The sequence below is a fragment of the Arachis duranensis genome, chromosome 3, assembly GCF_000817695.3.
Source record: "Arachis duranensis cultivar V14167 chromosome 3, aradu.V14167.gnm2.J7QH, whole genome shotgun sequence".
Lineage (NCBI taxonomy): Eukaryota > Viridiplantae > Streptophyta > Magnoliopsida > Fabales > Fabaceae > Arachis > Arachis duranensis.
Window position 1 is genome coordinate 40,294,473 of NC_029774.3, and position 5,132 is coordinate 40,299,604.

Sequence of the window (5,132 nt, forward strand, 5' to 3'; positions counted from 1 at the left end):
GATTGAATGACTGTGACGAGCTTCAAACTCGCGATTGTTGGGCGTGATGACAAACGCGCGCAAAAAAATCAAGGGATTCTATTCCGACATGATCGAGAACCGACAGATGATTAGCCGTGCCGTGACAGAGCATTTGGACCTTTTTCACTGAGTGGATAGGATGTAGCCATTGACAACAGTGATGCCCTACATACAGCTTGCCATGGAAAGGAGTAAGAAGGATTGGATGAAGGTAGTAGGAAAGCAGAGATTCAGAAGGAGCACAGCATCTTCATACGCCTATCTGAAATTCCCATCAATGATTTACATAAGTATTTCTATCTTTATTTTCAGTTTATTTATTATTAATTTTCGAAAATTCTCACCATTTATTATCTGCCTGACTGAGATCTACAAGATGACCATAGCTTGCTTCATACCAACAATCTCTGTGGGATCGACCCTTACTCACGTAAGGTTTATTACTTAGACGACCCAGTACACTTGCTGGTTAGTTGAGCGAAGTTGTAAAATTATGTATGGACCATGGTATTGAGCACCAAGTTTTTGGGGCCATTACTTGGGAATTAATTTCGAACAACAATTCAAGCATGAATCACAATTTTGTCCACCAAGTTTTTGGCGCCGTTGCCGGGGATTGTTGAGTTTGGACAACTGACGGTTCATCTTGTTTCTCAGATTAGGTAATTTTCTTTTAAAAAATTTTTCAAAAATTTATCCCTATTTCCAAAAAAAAAATTTGAAAATAAATTATTCTATGGCTTCAGAATTTTTAAGAATGGATTCTAGAGTTTCATGAAGCATGTTGAATCCTGGCTGGCTATAAAGCCATATTCAAATTCTTTTGGATTGAGGCTTCAACTAATCACCACAATGCATGTAATTCCATCCTAAAGCTGGCTGGCTATTAAACCATGTCCAACCCTTGGATTGAAGTTTTAGGCTAAACATTGAAAGATTCCTGGAATTCTTCTTAAAAATTTTGAATTTCTTATTTTCTTTTTCTTATATGTTTTTTCAAAAAAATAAAATAAAATACAAAAAAATTATAAAATCATAAAAATCAAAAATATTTTGTGTTTCTTGGTTGAGTCTTGAGTCAATTTTTAAAGTTTGGTGTCAATTGCATTTTTCTAAAATTTATGCATTTTTTTCGAAAATCTCATGCATGTGTTCTTCATGATCTTCAAGTTGTTCTTGACAAGTCTTCTTGTTTGATGTTGATGTTTTCTTGTTTTGTGTCTTTTGTTGTTTTTCATGTGCATTTTTACATTCATAGTGTCTAAGAATTAAAGATTTCTAAATTTGGTGTCTTGCATGTTTTCTTTGCATAAAATTTTTTCAAAAATATGTTCTTGATGTTCATCATGATCTTCAAAGTGTTCTTGGTGTTCATCTTGACATTCATAGTGTTCTTGCATGCATCATATGTTTTGATCCAAAATTTTCATGTTTTAGGTCATAATTATGTTTTTCTCTCTCATAATTAAAAATTCAAAAATAAAAAAATATCTTTTCCTTTTTTCTCACAAAATTTCGAAAATTTGAGTTGACTTAGTCAAAAAATTTTAAAATTAGTTGTTTCTTGTAAGTCAAGTCAAATTTTCAAATTTTAAAAATCTTATCTTTTCAAAACTTTTTCAAAAATCAAATCTTTTTCATTTTTCTATTAATTTTTGAAATTTATTTTTTAAATTATTTTTCAAAAGTCTTTTTCTTAATTTTATCTTTAATTTCGAAAATTATGCTAACAATTAATATGATTGATTCAAAAATTTGAAGTTTATTACTTTCTTGTTAAGAAAGGTTCAGTCTTTAAATTCTAGAATCATATCTTTTAGTTTATTGTTAGTCAAGTAATTAATTTTAATTTTAAAAATTAAATCTTTTCTAACCATATCTTTTTAATCATATCTTTTTATCTTATCTTTTGTTGAGTTAAGAAATTAATTAAATTAATTATTGATGACAAACATTATTTTTGGCAAAATAAATAATTAGAGTTGTTTAATTAATAAATATACATTGCTAATTATTTATGTTATGTTGCAGGCCATAATTCAAGTTAAGCAGCCCAAATGGTATGAAAATAATATAGCAAGGCTGATGGGTAAATAAACTAGCACAGCCCAAAAGAAACGAAGCCAAAGGATCCAATAGGCCAAACGGGTTACATGAACCAAACCGATCCAAGCCCGAATTGATTTTCAATTCCCACCATATTGCTCCAACCAAAGCAACATTCCCCTCCTCTCAAATCAAGTCAAATCAAACCTTCAGAAAAGTAAGAAAGAGAAAGAGCTTCTTCACCAAACTAAACACCAAAGAAGCAAAAGAGAGAAAGGTTAAAGCTTGACACACAGAAATTTAATCAGAAAATCCAAACCAAATCAAGCTTAGGTTAAAGGTAATCCATCTCATTTTGCTTGCATCAAATCTTCTTCTCTTCTTCCCAACTCTCTGCAATATCCGAAAATGGCATTCAAGGGAAAGTGGTTCTCTGCCATATTCTGTTTCACATCTACGGTCACAAGTGATACTTGGGGACCAAGTAGCTTTTCTATGGCTAAGATCAAGTTGACCATGAGAAGATTTCTATGGTTACTGCTTTGTGGCTTTCGGTCAAGATAAGGAAGTCAGAGAGAAAGTTTCTACTTTGAGGATTAAGGAGAAAAAGTGAATCTGTGGTTGGTGAAGCTCAAGGCTCAAGATGTTGACCTTGGAAGAAGGACCCAGCAACATGCAAGGAGTTAAAAGAAGTTTTTCTGTTCATTCAGAACCAAGGAGAGAAAACCTGAGTTTGAAAGTTCTGTTCTGAGAAGAGCTCTTTGAAGAAGTTCAACTAACTGGACATTGTAACCTATTCAAAGGTGCATTCCGCCAGTATGAAGAACTAAATCAGAGGCTTGCTAATCTGGTTTTTCGCATAGCACAGAGGCTGTTGATGAAGTCAATCTCCTTCATGTTTTACTGATTGTGATGTACTTTTCTAAGCTTATCTTTCTGTAATTTCTTGAGAGAAAAGGCATTGTGAGAAAGCTTGAGAAAAAGCAAGAGTTGAAAAAGGCTGAGTGAAACACTTGAGAGAAAAGCCTAGAGTTGTTTTCTGATTTCTTTAGGTTGGTTAAGTGTCTTATATCTTGTACCTAAAAGGTATCCCTTTCTTAGTTGGGTTAGCACTAAGAGGTATAGTTAGGTATTAGCATAGCCAATGTCAAGATAGGTTAGAACTTGAGTGTGATAGGATTGGGTCAATCCTGTGTTATTGGTGTATGTAATACTGTTAACTATAGTGAAATTCTTCCATAGTTGTGGAGGAGACTGGATGTAGGTTGCATAGCACAAGGCAACTGAACCAGGATACTTGCTGGTGTTAGCTTTTCTCTTCTCTGCTGTGTTCTGTTTTCTGATATTCATGAGACAAAAATAAATTGTCTCATAAATTTCCGCTACTGAGTTCAAACAGAATCAAAACTGCAAAGTTATTTTAAAAGGGTAATAACCGTAACTAACAAGGAAGGCATAGATTCAACCCCCCTTCTCTAAGCCTACCACAACCTTTATCTTTTATATCATATCTTTTTTAAAATTTTATCTTTTTTAAAAAATTTGATTTTAAAATATCTTTTCTAACTTCTTATCTTCTTATATTCTTATCTTTTCAAATTTGATTTTCAAATCTTTTTCAACTAACTATTTGACTTTTTGTTTGTTTCTTATCTTTTTCAAAACCACCTAACAACTTTTCTCTCTCTAATTTTCGAAAATACCTCCCTCTTTTTTCAAAAATTATTTTTAATTAATTAATTGTTTTAAATTTTAATTTTAATTTTATTTCTTATCTTAATTTTCGAAAATCATTAACTCCTTTTCAAAATTATTTTCGAAAACTTCTGTCTCTCATCTTATTCTATTTATTTATTCATTCACTAACACTTCTCTTCATCTCAAATCTCTGCCCCTATTCTCACCTTTGTGTTTGGATTTTCCTTTTTTTATTCTCTTTCTTCTTCTACTAACAATAAGGAACCTCTTTACTGTGACATAGAGGATTCCTCTTCTTTTTCTGTTCTCTTCTCTTTCATATGAGCAGGAATAAGGAAAAAGGCATTCTTGTTGAAGCTGATTCAGAACCTGAAAGGACTCTGAAGAGGAAACTAAGAGAAGCTAAATTACAACAATCCAAAGACAACCTTGCTGAAATTTTCGAACAAGAAAAGGAGATGGCAGCCGAATCCAACAACAATAATGCAAGGAGGATGCTTGGTGATTATACTACACCTACTTCCAAGTTTGATAGAAGAAGCATCTCAATTCCTGCCATTGGAGCAAACAATTTTGAGCTGAAACCTCATTTAGTTGCTCTAATGCAATAGAACTGCAAGTTTCATGGACTTCCATCAGAAGATCCCTATCAGTTCTTGATTGAGTTCTTGTAGATCTGTGAAACTGTTAAGACTAATGGAGTAGATCCTGAAGTCTACAGGCTCATGCTTTTCCCTTTTGCTGTAAGAGACAGAGCTAGAGCATGGTTGGACTCTCAACCTAAAGATAGCCTGGACTCCTGGGATAAGCTAGTCACGGCCTTCTTGGCTAAGTTCTTTCCTCCTCAAAAGCTGAGCAAGCTTAGAGTGGATGTTTAAACCTTCAAATAAAAAGATGGTGAATCCCTCTATAAAGCTTGGGAAAGATACAAGCAGATGACCAAAAGATGTCCTTCTGACATGTTTTCAGAATGGACCATGATAGATATATTCTATTATGGTCTGTCTGAGTTCTCTAAGATGTCACTGAACCATTCTGCAGGTGGATCCATTCACCTAAAGAAAACGCCTGCAGAAGCTCAAGAACTTATTGACATGGTTGCAAATAACCAGTTCATGTACATTTCTGAGAGGAATTCCGTGAATAATGGGACGCCTCAGAGGAAGGAAGTTCTTGAAATTGATGCTCTGAATGCCATATTGGCTCAGAATAAAATGTTGACTCAGCAAGTCAACATGATTTCTCAAAGTCGGAATGGATGGCAAAATGCATCCAACAGTACTAAGGAGGCATCTGACGATTGGATTTTTGATGGTATAGAATTTCACAAATGAATTCTCGTTGTAAGTATAGTTTCTAAACCAATC

General features: G+C 33.6%; 1 non-coding gene across 1 annotated transcript; it reads right to left on the minus strand.

Moving 5' to 3' along the window:
* Nucleotides 1-4,622: 4,622 nt before the first annotated feature.
* LOC127745864 (small nucleolar RNA R71) lies at nt 4,623-4,726 on the minus strand. Its single transcript, XR_008007488.1, has one exon. It is a non-coding gene; the product is annotated as a small nucleolar RNA R71 (small nucleolar RNA).
* Between the last annotated feature and the right edge of the window lie 406 nt (nt 4,727-5,132).